The 20,262-nt window shown below is 38.3% G+C and overlaps 1 protein-coding gene across 1 annotated transcript in view; it reads right to left on the reverse strand.

The window, feature by feature from the left end:
• Positions 1-20,262, reverse strand: part of PTPN11 (protein tyrosine phosphatase non-receptor type 11) — an 811,421-nt gene that overhangs the window by 636,911 nt on the left and 154,248 nt on the right. The gene's annotated exons all lie outside the window — the stretch shown is intronic.

Here is a 20,262-nt window from a genome sequence, read left to right on the forward strand (position 1 = left end):
GGAGGTGACCCTGGGGACTCTCTTCGGCCTCTGTGGTCAGTATCGGCTGTAATTGTCTCCTCTAGGGAGTCAAGATGCTTCCTCTTGCAGGTCCTCTTCCAAGCGGCCTCATCAATGGAATAGTCTGGGGAGGTTTCAGAAGAGGGGGGTGTCCCCTGTTGGACATCCTGAGGCCTGGGGTCTCTGCAGTCCTGTGGAGAGGGCATGTGAGAAGACAAATGCCTGCACAGAATTGGGATGAAGATAGAGAAAGGCCGTCTGGGATGGAGTCAAAACCTTCCTCATGCCTTCAAAGGCAGTCTGTCTCTGCTCTGAAGACCACCCCAGATACAACAAAAGGGTTGCCAGGGCCAAAGGAATCTCCCTATCAGGAGACAGAAGCTCCTAAGCAGAGGTAGGAGCTGAACTCACCCACGCTGATGCCCCAGAGGCAGGGTTCGATCCGGAGAGAGCCGATCCAGTTCCGGGTACCCGACCGGAGAGTGTCAGCTCATAGAGGTCTCCTGCTCTGACTGGGCAGAAACACTCAGGGCAGACAATGGATCCGAAGAACCTATGCGTCCCGACGAAGCTTTGGATCCGGCGATGAATGTCTGCTCCGAGGGTTCTGTTGGAGCAGACAGTCTAGGAGCTTTTTGCTTAGGCTCCAAAGAGGACTTTGGCACTAAAGAAGTAAGTTTTTGAGATTTCTCAGACTTGTCTGATTTGGTAGCGGACTCTTGTGATATAGCCTCAGAGAAGGTAGGTTTTAAGAGTCCCTTCAACATAAGCTCATTTTTGTGCTCCATAAGAGCCCTCTGGTTGAAACCATGGCATATGGAGCACAACTCTTGGAGGTGAAGAGGCCCCAACCAATACACAGTGTGAATCACTAAGGAGCATCTTCTTTCCACACTGCTAGCACTTTTGGAAATCAATAGGTTTCCCTTCCTGTTTTTGCAACATTTTAAAACTGACATGAAAAAAGAAGAAATACACACACAAGTATGCAAGAAAGTCCTATAATTTAAACAGACAGAGAAGAAACTTTAAAAAGACTATGCGAAAAACTTTTTTTTTGGAAACCACTCTCCAAGTAAAACAGGATAGAAAAGGAGAGAGAAACATCCTCCAACTTAAAACGAACGTTAGTTATACATTCTCTAACTCAAAGGTATGCTAACGGGGAAGTAAAGAGCTAACACTCGGTCTAAATTACAGAAAACAGGGCAAGTCATTTTATATACAAGCACTGAAAGCAAAAGCACTGAACACTAAGCTTGCTTCAGGAACTCCTTCAAGCAGCAAACGACATCTGAGGAAGTTAGCGAGTTGCATTATGGGTAAGGAAAATGACAATGAGCTTTGCTGAAGGCCTTGTGCTTTTGAAATGACAGACAGATCCGATCCATTAGTGAGAATAAAGGCGAGATGGACAACATCACATCCTCAGTTTTCAAACAAGTTGAATTCATTCTTTCAAACATCTAAGCTGCATAGGTAATGCCGCAAAGATGAAAAAAAGTTCACAACCTAAACTGCTGAAAAAGTAATATTACTGGCAAAAAATGAAATACTGATAAAAACTGTCTAAGTGCAAAGCTGATTTTGCAATAAGTCTCCCACAAAACAAATGTTACTAAAGTCTCATACAAGACAGAAAATGCACTTTTGGCAGCTATTACAGAGGAGACATGGACCCTTCACCAGAACATTTGGCCACAATTCCCTCAAAAGAAAAAAAAAAAAGATTTGTGCCATACAAATATAATCGCCCAATATGCACAACAGGCTAATTGAGACTGCAGAATGTTAGTCAAACAGAGAAAAGAACAACAATGTAAAACAGCTCTAGCCAGACATGAAATAAATCCCTATAAATGTTTAGGACAACATGACTGAGAATAATAAAGCCCACCCCTAAGAGATAAAGCCCTTAATATGGCACAGTAGGCCAGAATACAAATGATGATTCAGGTGCCTAAAGGAGCTGGCTAGGAAGAAAAGCATTAAGTGACCACTACTGGCTTGCCCATCCTGGGGGAAAGAAGATACCCTTGTGGTGAGCCAGCCAGTGCTAATAACTTACAGGAGCACTAGGCATTACCTAACCAAGTTCAGGTCTGCTCTTCCCATTCCCCCATGGTGTATTCACACTAGGTAACCATGGAGAAGAACTCTGAAGGCAAAAGGCACACCTTTCTATATAAAAAAAAAAAAAAAAAAAGTATTGACAGAGCTCAGAGGAGCTACCAACAGGAACACAAGGTGCTTTCAAAGGGAAAGAGGGATTCTTAACTAATGCTTTGGTCAATTAACATATATTTTATCAAGTAACTACTTCACCATTAACAGCTGAACATAGACATCAAAAAAGGCTGCAATGTCACTGCACTGCTTGGATAATGTGCTCAGACTCTGCAAAGCTAAGTAAAAAAACAGTGCAACCAGCAAGTCAGTTTAGTTTATTTCCCAGCAGAGAGGCAGTCCCCTTGATACAAAACAGACAAAAGCTCCCAAACTCTTAATTCTACAAAGCCAGGCAAACAACTGTCTTCAAAGTTCCACATGTTGTCGGTTTTTCTCTCCCTGGTTTCAGGGATGAGGAATAAAAGAAGAAAAGGTGTTTCAGTTTAGGACAGTATCACTCAAAATCCTTAGCAAAGTTAAAGGACTCCAGTTAATGTTATACCCATCTGCATTAGGAATATAAAAAGTATATGGTTCTGAGTTTGTTATAGCCAAAGACTAGACATTCTCCTATCAGATTAACAGGTACCACAACTGTTAAATCGCATCAAAAACACTGCCCCTAAAAGAAAGTTTGCAAAGGTAAGGAACGCAAATTTCTCACCAAAGGAAATACAGGAGACTCTACCAACAGCATTACATTCAGATTCTTCTACAGATGACTGGACTACCTCTGGATCAAGCAGCCACATAAGTAAGGATAAATGTGGATCAGAATGACACTGCAATAACTGCAGGGGCCAAGAAGTTTATGAGCATCCTTGGCACTGCTGCCAAACCAAAGAGCAGGGAAAAAAAGTGCTGACATCTCTTTTGACAGTGGAACATGCCCTTATCTGTCCTTGAGGGATGTAGCAACATTCAGGTACTTTGAACCAAAAAGGGTTAATGAACTGTGCGTCAACAATTTTTTATTTTTTTTTTTTTAAACCAGAGTTGTTTGAGGTTAGGCAAATCCACATTAGGTGCATAAAAAGATCCTCTATTTTTGTTACCCGAAAGAGCAGGGAACAAAATCCTGGAATGTACCCTCTCTATGGCTATCTCCCTTAACAGTGTGTAGGATGACAACCACTTAGCTTCCCAGAGACCTTAAGCATCAATATCTCACATGGGACGGACTTGGACTCAATCTACGTCTCCAAATGCAAGGTCCTTTTTAATCAACAATTTGACAAAATTTTATTCCAGTGTCCTGAACAAGTTGAGAACCCCTTGCACTGATGTTTTTGAACTTTTCCAAGAAAACTGTATTAGGAAACCTCCGTTCCCTCTCCATCACAGAAAGTTCTTGAAAAGTGAACAAAAAAAAGTTACTGTCAGACTGGAGCATATATGGGGGTTGACATAATGGTTAAAGTGTTTACCTTACAGGCACAAAGTGCAAGGTTTGATTCTCAAATGGGATAACTGACTAGGCTTAAAAATGTCCCACAAGGCCAATAAGCCTAATACAAACCTATGAGCCTACTTCAAATTCAGCTATGTATATGTAATCACCATAACATAAGCTCAAACAGTAGGACCAATGCTGCAGAACCTTAGCAATATCAATGACATCTGCTGCAGGCAAGTCTTCTTGCCACATCTATATAGCAGCTGGATGATCCAGTTGGGATACCTTAGCTACCTTATATTTTTCAGTGGGAATCAAACTGAGGAAGCAGAAACAAAGACAAATTAACCTACTCAAACACCAGACAGCAATTCACAGTTAAACAACTGAAGTATCGATTTGAATGTAATCCACTCCATATCACAAATAACAGACAACAGCAGAATGTTTGACCTGGATAATTATTCTTCCCATAGCAGACCATGCACAAAAAATATGCAATGAAAGCTGTGGCAAGGTAGATGTCCATTACCTTTGAAAACTAGTGTAATTTTAAGCACCCCACACCATGTCTGCACAGGTATGGGAATGGCTTTGCATTAGTTACGACTGACAGCTATGCAAATCAAATGCACTAAAACTCAATTCGATGATGGCAAAAGAAAATAAATGCAGACATGAACAGTAATTATGATTAATCTTGTATGATAGCACTTTATGTCCAATAGCATAACAAACATATATATAGTTGCTAAACATACACCTTTTGCATTTCTTACCCTCACTCCACATGAAGCTCCAATTTAAGTAGGTATCTTAAAGCCGCAGCCCATATAAACATCCAATGTGTTAAAAAATGTTCATCCTTTCCCCTGCTATATCACAAATTCCACATTGAATTTTATATATAGATAATAACTAAATAATAAAGCTGTACAGATGTCTTCCAAATCACCAAGCAGCCACAGTATTTAAAACATCCACATCCAGAAAGTACATGCAAATATGTGAGGGAACACAATGTAGGCTCCAAAGTTAATGTCAACATCCAGCAGGGAGTTGCTGTAACCCCTGAACACCTCCCCCAAATACAATGATGAAAAAACAAAATATTCAATGCATTTGGGACAGTGGCACATGAACAGTTCAGTGCCTGTAACACAATAAAGTAAACTATTTTGATCACCACCTTACCTGCAATATTACTGAGGCTGTTTGTACAAAGCTCTTATTCATTCATAACATGCATTAAATCACAATCCTCATACACTAGATGCTGGGAGGTGCAATAGCTCCCTTGGACACTGTTTCAAGTTTAGATTTGTCACTTGAAATGCAAAACATACCGAGCATGCAGGAAAATGGTACAGTAACGAAATAACGGCATGAGTATATAAAAGGTGGCTAAATAATGATTTGGTATTGGACATTTGGTTATCGGGAAAGTCTGATTGGGTTAGAAACCCATTTTCAGCAGAGACCCGGGGACAAAAGCTCCATTACAAAGTAGACTAAATGTAAAGTTTTTACAGTACTGAACAGCACCATACAAGTATAATATAATAGTATATAATAATAGAGAGAAGACAAATAACTGTGTGAATGTTAACAAGACTCAGGAAATTGGTTACAGATGGAAATCAGATGTTTAAGACAACTGATTAGCAAGTCTCAAAAAATGAATTATACATTTGTCTAGATAAACTTATTGTATTTCATGGATGTACATATTAACATTCAGGAAGATGTTACAAAGGAAATCAGTGAAAGCAGTTGTTAGTAAGAGATGACAAATTATATACAGATTCAGAGGTAGGTGGATTAAGTATACAACAGAAGTTTGAGATTAAGTTATACAGAATAGGGTATGAAATAGTGTGGGGTCAGTGCAGGCTGGTGAAGAGAAGATTGTTGTAGGAATAGTTAAGTACAGGAAACTGATGGAGGGTGAGGGTTACGGGCAAGGTTAAGACAGGAAGTGGGTAACAGGAGAGAGGACGACGACAAAAGGTAGAGTGGTAGAGTCATAATAAAGTAGCTGGTATTCAGTTTGGATTCAAACAGGGACGGTTACTTGATCTTTGTCGAAATTGTTTAAGCGTAAATTTAAATTTCTTGAGATTTGAGGTTTTTCAAATGTGAGGGTAGTGTGTTCCACAGTTTAGTTACTGAATAGGAGTAAAAAGATTGTCCAGCTGTTTTGTTTGGTTTATATACAGCTTACTGTGGCTTTTCTTCAGAACGAGAGCTTGATTAGTTGTACAGATTTGGGGCAAAGAATTTATGGAGTTTCAGTACTGCAGATAATTTTGTGGGCCACAGTTAGTTGTTGGTAGCTTAGTTGTTGGGGTAGATTGAGCTAGTTAAAAGAGGTAAGAGCATCACAATGATATTTGCAGAGTAGCAATCCTGTTGCTAATTTGGCAATTTTATTGTAGCAGGATTCCAGCTTATTCGTTAGTGTAGTTTGCAGACTGGTTAGTGTGGGAGCACCACATAAAGTAAAGGAGGGTAATAAGTACGCAGAGGCAAGTGTCTTTTACTGTCTCAGTTCATAATATTTGTGTGCTGCATCAGCATTCCTAATTTTGGGGGTGTTTTTGATGGCATTATGAATATCTGGGTCAAAGGTTAGCCTACTGTCTCCCCTAAAAGTAAGTCATGTGGGACCACTGATTTCTGTGTTAAGGGAAACTAAAGTCAGCAGAGTGCGATTTTGGTCTGAATAGAAGTAGCTTGTTTTTATTTGGTTTTGGAGGAGTTGTGCATCATCACTATATAGGTCTGTCTAATGGGAAAGCAAGTCCAGAGGCAGGGTTGTTACTGCACCATCTTGTGGTGTGCTTAAAGTTAATTTCACTTGCTTACTTAGGTTAGAAAATAAATAATTCTGCAAAATGCTTTGAGAAAACCACAATAAATTGTGTTAAGCTTCTGCACTGCATTGCCTTTAGGAAATTCAAATATTACTCAAAGGCTACCTTTCAAACTGAATGTTAAGGGCTTCAAGCAGACAAAACAGGAGTTTAAAGCTAGAAATACTTATAGTGAAAAGCACACCAAAGCAAACCAGAGTGATCTTGATTAAGGAGCTGAGGTAGCAGAACAGATTATTTTAACAGGCCAAACGTATGCATTAAGCCTAGAGGATCTGGCTTGAGTCATCAATAAAAATATCCTACTGTCTTGTGAAACCCTCAGATTGCTCTGGTATGTGCATAATTCAAGTCTGTCATTGAATAAAGTAATGTGGACAAACAAAAACTATGCAGTAATACCACATGTACTCCAGAAGACATTATGGTAGGTCCACCACTGCAAACATAATACCTAATGAGCTAATGTTACAAGACTAAGACAAAACATGCAACAACCACTTCAAAGCAAGTATGAAAACACAGATGGAAGAAGAGCATTTCAGAATGAAATTGTTATACTACAAAAAAAATAAGCATGTTCCTATGCATTTGTCTCCTGGGACCTGCCATGAAACATGCTGATAAATGCATCAAAAACTAAGCATATTAGATTTGGGGGACAAAATTGCATACAGCACCACAGTGAAACTATAGATTCACACAAGGACCTGGGTATATGGGTAGATCCAGCTTTGAGTTGTTGTAATCATGTTAACCAGTTGGTTAATGATGGTTACAGATCTACAGGTTGTATAAATTTTTTTAGTCTGGGAAATCAGAAATAATAAAAATTTGTTACATTAGACCCAAACTTTAATATGGAAACACTGAGCATTTTTTGGATGTGGGAGGAACCCCACAGAGACACAGGGAGAACATGCAAACTCCAAGCAGGCATTGGCCATAGGTCAGGAATGAACCTTGTACCTTGCGCATGAGAGGCGGAAACCTTAACCATTATGTCAACTGCAATTAGGTGTACAGAAAATAGGCAAGACAGGTTGGATTTTACTGGAGAAAACTGGCAAAGGAGCCAAAAGTACTGGAAGCAAATTAGAGAGGGTTAATGTAATAGAATGGGAAAAGGCCAAAAATTAATTTTGACTACAGGCTACAGACTGCCTACCTCATCAAGGACCGACATTGGAGTATAAGCAAAGAGAAAGAAATAGGGAAATTTCTATCGAAAGACCAGCACTAGCAGAGTTTTTTAGTAGTATTTAAAAAAGCTGCTGCTGTTAAAGGAAAAATTTGTAGGGTATATCAAATATTGCATGATAATTATAGAAATCAATCAGAGGAGGATAAATAGGATTGAGAAGAGACTGGATTTGCAATTCACAAACAATGTGGGTATATGTATGGCTACCAAATAAGCAACAAAGTCTAGAATATTTAGCATCTTTGCTTAGAAGTTTCGCATAGATATTTTTATGCCCCAAGCAGAGTCCAAAGAATTTTTCCTCAAGAAAACTGCAAATGTTGTAGGTGTGATGGAGAAGAAAGAGGTAATTAGGGACATTTTTGGGGAGTGCAATGAGTTGGTGGACTATAAAAAAAATTCCCTGCAGACTATCAAAAATATTGCGTAAGCAAATTGGTTTGACTAGGGAAATTATTTTTTGAGCTGTGATACAGAATCAGAAATGCCTTGACACAGTAAGGTCTTGCTGAGTTTAATTCTGGTGGCTACCAAAAAAAAAACAATTACTAGAAAATGGAAATCAAAGTCTAAACCAACTGTACTAGGTGAATATAGTAACACAGATAAAACAACTGGAAGTGGGATCTTTAGAAACAGGAAGGAGCAAATTATACAGAAAAAAATGGGAATTATGGGAACAATACTTACAGAATAATGTTTTGAAGGAGAAATGAGGTTTAAGGGAAGCTAGGAATTGAATGCGCTATGTAATGTTTGACTGACAGTGACCGGATAAATCAGTGATGTATAATATTTGCAACTGAAATATGTCAATTTAGTTTGTTTTCATTTATATGTATTATTACCCATGTCATAAGTGATAATTTAATATCAAGATATTTCTAGTTTAAAAAAGGGCATCCATGGATGTGAAAATTTAAGCTATTATGAAATACTACAGTATCTGAACTTATAGTGTCTCACAGATATTTAAGAGAAAACCTTATTCAGGTGCATAGGGCATTTAGAGACTACCACCTTTGGGAATGTTTGGGGTCAACCAAAAGTAGTACAGAAACAGACAAACTATGTAGATGATTCTATAAAAATGAAAAGTGTACTAAATGGTTCTTTAAGAGAGTAACGGATGTATGGAAAGAGACTACAAAAATCACATTAAAGCAAGCACTAGTTTAGATATTTTTAAGAAGAGCCTGGACACTTATTATGGGAACAAATGTTTTGGTTGGTATATATATATATATATATATATATATATATATATATATATATATATATATATATATATATATATATATACAGGGTAGAAGGGCAATATTGCCCATGCTTAAAATATGTGTATTTATGCATTACAAAAGGAAGCATGCAAACAATTTAACATATGAAGACGCCTTGACAGATCAGAAAAGCTTAACAGCTGCTCTGGATTTCTATTAAGCCAATGTTTCTTAATCAAACAATGCAGTACAGCCTCATGCATGGCAACAATATGTTTAAATGAGTTCCACTTAACTCATTCACTCCGGAACAGCTCAGGAAAAGCTGCCTGCTTAATTCCACCATAGGAACAACAGTGCAGCCTGAACTCATTTTCAGAAAATCCATTTGTAATACCATACAGAAAACAAATGTTCATAACTCTAACTATAAGAGCTAGACTAAAAATGTAAACGCGAAAGTTGTTCAGCAGACACTGACCTTTCCAACAATGTAAATGTTGATAGTGCATATCAAAGTCATTGTTAAATATTTGGCAAGGAAGGCTGATATTGTGCATATTTTTTACCTTTTTGGAAAAGAAAATCACAATATCTTGGTCAATGTACCATGCAGACCCATAAAATTTGAATTTAGTTTGTTAATATGAATGGCACCTTTAAAATGATACCTTAACCATTACTGTGGGATGTTCCTTTCTTGAGATATTCACAGAAATATGATTAATTATTTCTCATAATTGATAAAGCATAATATCTCATCACCTGTAACAGACAGAGCCTACATGTCAGTGTAGAAGTTGTGCATCTGAATGTCAGCTTCAGAATAATGCATCATTTGTGTGATCACCATGTTCCCTTGCAAAGATATGGGCATAATAATGAGAAGTATTGTAAATGTATAATTTTCATAATCGTACAAGACTAAACAAACTGTGATATCTTTACATGTGTATAGTGCACAGACACAGTTCTTTTACCATGTTGTAAGGAGTAATACTGTCTTCAAAATTAGGTATTACTTGGCACACTGACATGCTCCCTTGCAAAGTTATTTACCAAAATATGAAAATAATAATAGTTTCCATAACCTAATTCCAAACAAACTTTGATATCTGCACGTGTCCAACATACAGGCACAATTATTTTACCATGTTGGAACCAGCAATACTGTCTTCAAAATGAGGTATTACTTGGCACATTCAGATGCTCCCTTACAAATGTATCTACCAAAATATGAAAAAAATCAATTTCCATAACCTAAAAGTCCAAAACAAACTTTGATATCTGCATGTGTCCCACATACAGGCATAATTTTTGTACCATGTTGGAACCAGCAATACTGTCTTCAAAATGAGGTATTACGTGGCACATTTAGATGCTCCCTTGCAAAGTTATTTACCAAAATATGAAAAAAAAATAACTTCCATAACCCAAGTCCAAAATAAACTTGGATATCTGCACGTGTGCAACATACAGGCAATTTGTTTACCATGTTGGAACTATCAATACTGTCTTCAAAATGAGGTATTACTTGGCACACTGACATGCTCCCTTGCACAGTTATTTACCAAAATATGAAAAAATCATAAATTTCCATAACCCAAGTCCTAACAAAACTGATATATGTATATGTGTACAGCATTCAGAAGCAGTTGTTTTAACATGTAGACACATGATTGTGAATATACACATTCTTGGTGTAGCCAACATACTGCTGAATGGGTACATGTAAAAGAGAAAAAGCAATGTAAGGACCGCCACTCCACTAATGAACCCAGAACAGGCATGGGACTTCAGTGGCAGGCAAGGTCATCTGATCTGTCTGATAGCTGTGCTGGCTACCCACTCAGACAGCTGATACAACTGCAGTCTCATGACCTCCTTCAGTGTCAGCAGTCTGCTTTACCTTTGCCTTTTCTCTTTACATGTGTCCATTCAGCACTGGTCCCAAGGGATCAAGTTCTGTATTACTAAGCCCTTTCTGTCATCGAAACTCAACACATGCCTGATAAAAGCAGAATAAAAAAAGAAGTATTGCAGGATGGTTACTGACGTATTAGATTGTACGTGCTAGCACTCTCCTGAAACAGTTGTTCTTTCTCAGCATCTTCACCAGTTCCTTACCACAGTTATTTGCCAAACTCATAAAAATATATTTTACACAACATATTTCATAATCGAGTTTTACTTACCATACTGGTCCCTACTTTTTCATGGCTGTTTTCCATTCTTCTCACAAGCTGCATATTACCAATCCTGCATAGCTCTCATCACGCCATTGTGGAGGTCAGTCAAGAACAAGGAAATGCCCTCCTCAGTTAGGTGAACGCCATCCCTTCTGAACAGGTCAACATCTTCTGCGGTGATGCTGCCATGACAGATTGTAGATCCACCGACCCTGTGCATCAAGTCATGCATGAACCCATTCTGTAAACATCTGACCTTGTGCGATGCCCGTTGACTGTTTACTGTTTTCCACATCTGTCGAGGAATTATGTCAGACCACACAAAATGACAACGTCACCACCACGACTGAGGTGTTCAAAAATTGCTCTGATTTGAAATCGTAGCCTTCCGAGTGGTTGACTGATGACATCATTCCCTCCAATGTGCAGCACAAGGATGTCGGGCTCAGGGTAGATGGAACACTTCTCTTCCAACAACTGCAGTACTCCACTCCAATGCATACCTCTTCTTGTAATCCAGTATACCTTCACACTGGATGTGGGGAAGCTCAAGTTGTACTGCTTTTAAGTTATGGAGGCATGGCTGGCAGCCCAGTGAATGTAGGAATGGCCACATACCCACACTCTCACTTGTCCTTCTCCTGCTAGTGAAGCCATGTCAGTATCAGAAGGTATACGAACCTGCACAGGAAAGACATTGCAAACAGATTACTACTGATGTTTGACAGATCTATTGGAAGAGTACATATATATGTATATCATAATGCATTACCTGGTTAGACCATCCAGATCTTCACTCCTATCCACAGGGCCATTATTCTTTTCATAAGGTACATAAGTGGTGATGACGCTGCAGAGGTACATACCTACCACCCGTGAAAACACAAAATTACACACAAAGACTGACAAGAGGGCACAGAAAGAGCACATGTAAAGATAAAAAGCATGGTAAGGACAGCCACTCCACTAATATGCCTAGGACAGGCATGGGACTTCAGGCCGTGGGCGTCTGGAGTGTCCCATACCTGTGCTGGCTACCCACTCAGACTGCTGGTAGCAGCAATGACTCCTAATTACATGCAATGCCAGCACTCTGCCTTTTCCATTTACATGTGTCCTTTCGGCAATGGTCATAAGGACTCAAAGGGTGGAGCTAATGTAAAGGGTCTTGCCCTGACCTACATACATTTACTACACCTGAAGGGAGGGAGACTGAGTGGAAAGCTCAACCAAGACAACATGTGAAAAGACTAAGACTGCCCCAGGCTTTGTCTTTTTGCATGTGTCCTTTCCCGGAGGGAAACACTGCATCACAGTGGCAGCCCTGAGGCCATGCTTACCTAGGACAGCAGCACTATGGGACTGAGATGAAGAGTCTCCAAGTTCCCAACTGCAATCCAGGTCAATCACAATATCTATGGATGGCTGGGTATGCCCCCTGTGATGCACCCACCAACACAAGAGCAGTTGGCACAGATCTCTGAACAGGAACCTTCCTGGCCTTGGTGCCTAAGAGCTTGGCTGGTAACTGACAAGGGGGGACAGAAAGGGCACATGGAAATCCCCTCTAAATGAGCTAGAGACAATGTATGCACAGAAAGGGCACATGTAAATCCCCTCTAAAGGAACTACAGACAATGTATGCAGCAGATGACATTATATATATATATATATATATATATATATATATATATATATATATATATATATATATATATATATATATATATAGGAAAAAACAGCAGGGGTTTTGGAGGATAGCTAGTTGATGAAGAATGAGGGGGTGGCTTGCAATGGCTACAAGCAGAGAAAAAACACAATCTGGCTTGTGCATTCATCAAAGTGATAACGACTTCTACTTATGTGAAAAACAGTTATAGCAGCTGAGACTTTTACCAGAAAAGTGATGACTCACTGCTATATTGTAACTGCACTTATTGCTAATGTGATAATGACCCTCCTTTCAGTACTGCAAAGTTATGCACGCTCAAAGGTGATAATTGCTGCACATAACATGTTGACTAGGCGTTCATTATATTACCTTGTGCAGCTGTTGTGCAACACAGACTCATTGTCAGTAAGGAGAATACCGGAGTAATTCAGTAAAATAGTATAACACTTAAATATTTCTGAACCCTCCCTCCCACCTAAATTCCACACATGACTGACAAAGGCAGGAAAAATGCACAACAAACAATTTAGTAGCTCCATGCTGGCAGTAGTCAACACTCACTCATGCAAGTACTAATCACAAATAGAATAATACAAGCAGAAGTGATTTCTTGTCTGCTTATTTTACATTATACTATTAATTAGTCAATGGTGATTATCTGATGTCTTGTATGCTGGCATATTACACTATAATTACATCTATGTGCTGTATTCTAAGTAATGTAACCATATGTAATTTTCAGACTTAATTTCTCAGTTTCCCTAGTAACCAATCCAGTTGTTTGCGTTGTGTATGCACAAGCAGCAAAATGGCACAATAAACTATTTTGCCCAGCGGTCACTTCAGCAGTCAGACCATGTATGCACAAGCACTTCCCTGATACACAATGAATTATTTCCCCACGCAACATCCTCATTACTATGTCCAGGTATACATGCACCTAAATGAAATGCTCCCCCCCAAACAACCCTTCAGTAACATTTCCTAGTACGTGCAACCACCAGCATGAACACTTCACCCAAGCAACCCCTTCAGTAGAATGTTTAGGTATGCACAATCACCAAACGAAACGTGTGTAACATTTCCTAGTATGTACAACCACCAAAATGAAGCAATAAATAAAAATAGCAATTAAAATGACAATTGCCTGAGTTACAAGATGTGCTGAAGGACATGAACCTGTTTTATGGGATCATGATACAGTGAAAAATCAGGAAATGTGCCCTTTCCTCGCTGTAGTGCGATCTCGGAGTTAGAATAGGGTCTATATTAAATCACTGAATGCTTAAAAAGCGAACAGTATTTATTCGACCCCTATGTAAGCGAAAGCGAGACTCTTTTTGAAGGGAATTGTATGAGATGTCAAGGGTAGATAATGGAGATAAGGACTAAAGGGCTGAGGTCACTGCAGCTACAGATGTGTGGTGCACAGCTGTTTGTCTTGCCGTTAATTATAAAGCATCATCCATTCTGCCTATCAGTAGCAATCCTGAATGGAAGGAGTTTGGATGTTTTTAGACATGCTAGTGTGTGGTGCACAGTTCCATCTGTACAATTATAAGAATTAAACTCTATCCAATTCTTTCTACCTAGTAGGCCAAATTAACTCTTACTGTATAATACACTGCCAAACTGATTACATTTAACCTAAAACCGCAATCTTCAAATATTTTACTGCAGAAACTTAAAACATATTCTAGCCATAAATTATTGTAGTTTTAACTAAAACTTATCATTTATCTCTTCCAGCTAATGGAAAAAAAAAACGCAGTTTCAACAAATTCATATTGCCTAACTGCTGTAGCTACAGTTAACAGAAACCAGCACATTTATACATAACAGCAGACCAATTCTCCACACATCAGCTCTCACCATCCTACGAGTTAGTGCAGTCTAGTTTATAAAATACATCCATTCCTTCAACTTCCCCCCGACTACTAGTTCCATAAAAATGACCATGCTGCATTCTCCAGTTTAAATGTAGTTATGGTGGCAGTTAAAGTGAGCAGTGTCGATCTAACACTACCACTCCACGCAGAAATTAGCTACAGGCTCATTCAAGTTTAACTTTGGGAGAAAAAATGCACAAAATTGCATCGTAAGTTAGTCTATATATACAAAACAATAAACTTATCAAGTGATTTTAGGCAAAATAAGCCTAACATAATAAAGTGCTCAGTACTACCCACACTACACAACTGCTCTCTAGACCATCAAAAGGATATCAAATTGCACATGAAATCACATTCTTGTGCTGCAGTTTTCACTGAAAGTCTCCCAGAATAATATAGCCTCACATTTTTCAGTTGTTCATACAAGAATAAAAAAGGACCAGGCAGCTGTAAACATACAGATGCTTACTACTGGCTGATGGCAAGCACACACCACTGCAACCTCCTAAAGAGCCTCAAATGGCTTCCAGTTCCAGGCAGGGTCAACCCTGTCACCCTTTGCTTAACTTCTTTACTATTCAAAATAATAAAACTGAGTTATTACCCACCACTAAGAGTTCGGCTTCATTAAAAAAAATAATAATATGCTCTCAAAAATAGTCAAAGGAACCTCCTCAAGCTAGCCCAGCTTCATTTCAGAAAGCCTACAGAAGACAAAGGCCTCTTCAATAATAAGGCACACCATACGCTACCTTACAGTACCACCTCCCAAATTAAAGGGAAAGACAGCAAACCATGGAAACCTTAAAAGACCGACAGAAAGAAGCCACATGCTTTTGTGATAGACAGTTGAGCAAGGAAACCACATACACCAACATAATAGTACATTTCTTTCAGATATCTACATATAAATTGAAAAGTATATTTTGAATGTATTAATTGTATATTTTGTGTTATATTGCACTTTTACTTTTGGACATATTTACAATTTACATAGTCTTGACACTTGCACAGGTGCCTGGACACGCACATTTTCCCAACATTTAAAATTTCCTTTTTTCATTCATTGCCTGTTATATAATAAGCTCTTCCCCACAACTATGTACAATGTTTGGTTTTCATGCTTAGTGTACTGCTTTACTTCCTTCATGCCTACCACCATTCTACTTGCCTTTTTTTCTTCCAATGTAATTCTCTTTCATTCCCTACTCTCAATTAGCACAGATAGCTTGTCCGTTTTGTAACTTTATCTCTCGACCCTTGTGGATTCAACCTGGATTCATCCATCTACTTCCATTTCTTTGCATGTTTCTTCCTCCCTTTCTCCCTAGTTGCCTTTCCCTCTTCTTCAATGTAATCTTTAGTCTTTCTACATCTTGTCCTGTTGGGGACTCTCGTTTCTTCCATCTTCTTGTAATTGCCTTCTTGCCTACTTTCATAATTAACCCTATAAACTCTGTCTTTCTTTGGAACATTTACTTCACATCCTAATATAAACAATTTTTGGGTGACTTCCCCTATCTCTGGCCATCTTCCTTGTACTACCACTTCCAACTCCTCCTTAAAATCTTACAAAGCCCTACAGCTCCAAATTATGTAAATCCATGTACCCCTTTCTTCCCCATATCTCCAACAGGAGTCATCTACTCCTACATATATTTTGGCTAACTGTGTTGGGGTATAAAGATATTTATGGAGACATTTCCATACAAAGATTTTGAATCTTCAGGCTTTAGTAACATACACAATGATAGCCATATGTCTTTCGAATTTTTCTTTGATTGGGGTACCTACTTCCAATACCCACTACCTTTTTTCTTTCTTAGTCCCTTCTGAGCCATTTCTTTGCTATTGTCAAAAGCTCTATAGTTTTCCTCCTCTCCATTCTCCATATCTCAGTATCTTGTATTATTTTGTATTATTCCTTTTTCCCTTTACATATCAACCCATTTATATTTGACCCCCCCCCAATATTCCCATCAAATATCTCTTACAGTTGGTACTCCTCTTTTACTTCCTAAGATTTCAGCTTACCTAACTTTATTAACTGCGTCTAATATCTTACTTTATCCCATTTTCTGTGCCATCTCTATAATACATTTTTTGTGTGGCATCCATGTTCAACCCCTCCCCCCCCCATTGGTATAATTCTGTTTCTCCACTTTTTTTCCCCCATTTGGGGTCCCACCAAATTCCTACTAAACATTCTCTGCACTTCTTTTGTCCATGCTAGTTGTAATTCTTTTTTTTTTTCCTAGTATCTCTAATAAAGCTTTTACGATGTCTTCCATTTTTCCTCCAGCTTTCTTCCCTGTCTTATTTTTTTCCAGTCTGCACTACAGCTATCAGTTTAATAACGTTAATAGCATTTGATATTAACATTCCTGCAGGTTAGTCTAAGTCTGGGACTCCTAATCTTCCTTTTTCTTCTAGTTCTATAACTTCTGGCCAGGCTAGTAAAGGTCTTTTTTCATACCAAAAGAAAATATCTGCACATTTGTTTAATTCTTTTAATAGCTCTGGACTTGGCAATGCCCATTTACCTACCCTGCATCTAAAAACTGACAGTACAATGCACATCTGAAATACTTACACTATTTGGTCGATATCAAATTTTTATGCTTTCCATTTTTGCAGCTTTCTCTTGCTGTTGAATAAATATCACATATAGTTTTTAGGGACTCTTCATATGTGCTTTTTTATCCAAATTCCCATATGTTTTATCTAATCATCCCTGATCCTATTTCTCTTTCTTGCCTCCTCTATTCTTTCCTTTACCATAACCACCTGCAAGAATGAGATAATGCCATTAGACACACAAAGTTCAATGTAACAGTGGTAATACAAATAATGATGCAAGCAGGTTCTTCATTAAAAAATTTTAAACAGTGTTGTCAATGTCAAATGATTAGGACTGTTTTACTTAATTTTAGATTGTAAGACCAAGTTAGTATGTGCCAGGAAGATGGGTTCTCCACTGGGTACACTGATTATTTACTTTTAAGGGTACTTTTCCAATAACGGGACAAAAGTTGTGCCGCCGCCGCATAATTCACTATATGCTGACTTTTCCATCTATAATTTTCTCTACACCTTCCGTTAATGGAAAAGTACCCTTTTAAGTTAAAGATCAGGATGTTATACCAACATCAAAGGTCCAATATCTCCTTTACAGACACTCACACACAAAAACTCTTGAGCTATACTCCTTTTCTCTCTAACATAACTACTTGTCAGTCTGTTTTATCTTCTCCAGAAAAAAAACATTGCTGTTTCTAACTGAACGATTCAAGTAATGCATTAACTGCAACAGTTAAATTGGAAAAACAATACATGCACTTGCCCCATGTGTTTCCTTTGCTGTATTTCAGAACATGGAGCATTCTATACACTATTAGAACATGCACACAAAAATACAAATCAATGTAAGTTTCTGTATGTATGTGCACAAACAAATATGTGCTTTTAATTGTATGCAGATGTGTATGTGAACTATACTGCACTAGGAGCACTTTTAAAGCATATATCAACAAGCGTTTCATTTACACATTCAGACCGATCTGTGTTGTAAGCGCTGCAAAACCCAGAAACGTAAAGAGAGAAACAGAAAGGCAGCCCACGTGTGCAAACTCTCTACAGGATCAACGTGCTGACTGAGCAACTGAAGAACACATATATAAAAGGGGGTGTGGAACACTGAACAGAATGGTGACCTTTCTGAGGAACAGTCTAATGTACAAACCTGAACACTTTACAAAAAAAGCACTCAAAATAGGATCTGCCTACCGCCTCATCAAAACACATTGTAGAGGATTCGTAAATCGTAATACAGCCATGCATACAATCTTACCTCTGCAGTCGAGCCATTATTCTTCTACGTAATTAACCTTATGTTCTGTTTGAATAGAATTCCGCTAAATTAATTAACGGAAATGGGTAAAAATTTGAATTTTGGCTATCTCTCTAATTTCTCCAGCTCTATTTTTTTGGAGTATGCATTTTTTTTACTGTCCCTTACGCACGCGTAGCTTTGCTGTTAGGAAGTGGAAATGCAGCTATGTACCATGTAGAAAAAGAAGACTCCAAGTCTCATCGATCCTCCAATTTGCTTTTGTTTACGTATTCCTTTTTTTCTTATAAAATGGATGAATAAAATAAACCGAAACAAGAGCAGTTAATAGTCATCCAAATAGGGCGGGACAGATGGGGGTCCAAGACTGAGATTGCGTGAATCCGATTGGCTACCACCACTAGCTTTAAGAAAAGCTTCAAATGACAATTTCTTTTAAAAGTTTAATGTAACTAACATGTAATACACACTGAATCGTAAGTGTATCATGAGAATAATTATGATTTCAGTGTGTATTACCCTTAACACACTTATAAATGTACATAAAAGTTTCTCACGCCACTGTAAGGAACTCGGGGGTAATAGACTGAAATTCCTATCATCTCATAGCATGCTCGGAGGTAAGCGCAGAGGCGCCATGAGACGGTAGTCGGGGTTAATGAGTCAAGTGATGAAATGTTTAACAAAAATCCTAACCTACTCCAAGGCTGAGACACCTTCAGATAGCTTACATTATGTAATGGAGAAAAATTTCACACCCTGCACAGGCTATGTGGTGAGCCTTTTCACCTTATCACTCAACACAAAGTTAACTTCTGTTACTGATCTACTGAACAGATGTGAAGTGACAAGTCAAGCAACAAAAATTTAAACCAATTACATACAAAAAGAAATAAAACTGTGCTACAGACTGCTCCTCTATGCACCTCCTATTAAAAGGGCTGTGGGTACAATAGTAGGAAAAACTTGTACATCACAATGCTTAGAGTGAACCAGTCTAGCGTAAAGTTAAAGATCTGCACTATATATGAATGCGGATACATATATATTGGAACTTACAGGCTTTGTGAAGTTACTAAACCATTCTGTGTTTTTCCCCATCAACGGTATAACACACTGAGAATCTTAGGAGGTTAGACAGAATTGGGAAGAGAGATTGGATAAGCAATTCAAAGAGAGAATGTGGGGATATATGTATATCTTCCAAATATGCAACAAAGTCTAAAAGATTTAGTATCTTTACCTGCAAGTGTTAACATATTATTTTTATATTTTTATCCCCCAAGTAGACTCCAAAGAATTTTTCCTCAGGTGGATAGCAAATATTGGAGTTGTGAGGTAGCTGGAAATATATTTTTTGGGAGTGTAATGAACTAGCAGACTGGGGATTCCTTGTAGACCTCTCTGTCAGAGATGCTGGGTGAGCAGACTGGAGAGATTTTTTTTGAGTTGCGCTACAGAATCGGAATTGCCTAGACATAGTAAAGCCTTGCTGAGTCTAATTATGGTGGCTGCTAAAAAAAGCAATTACTAGAAAATGGAAATAAAAGTCTAGACCAACTTTACTAGTAGTAGTGAATATAGTAACAGAGATAAAACAACTGTAATTGGGATCTTCAGAAAAGGAAAGGAGCAAACTACATACCAAAAATGGGAATTGTGGGAATATATGTAGAGCAGGAATAAGGTTTAAGAGGCAGGATTTGAATAAGCCATATAATGCTTAATGGACAATGACTGGATTGGTTTTATAAGTGATGTAAGGCTTGCAACTACAGTTGTTTCAATGGTGTC

Source organism: Protopterus annectens, chromosome 4.part0 (assembly GCF_019279795.1).
Source record: "Protopterus annectens isolate FY-2018-M chromosome 4.part0, PAN1.0, whole genome shotgun sequence".
NCBI lineage: Eukaryota > Metazoa > Chordata > Ceratodontiformes > Protopteridae > Protopterus > Protopterus annectens.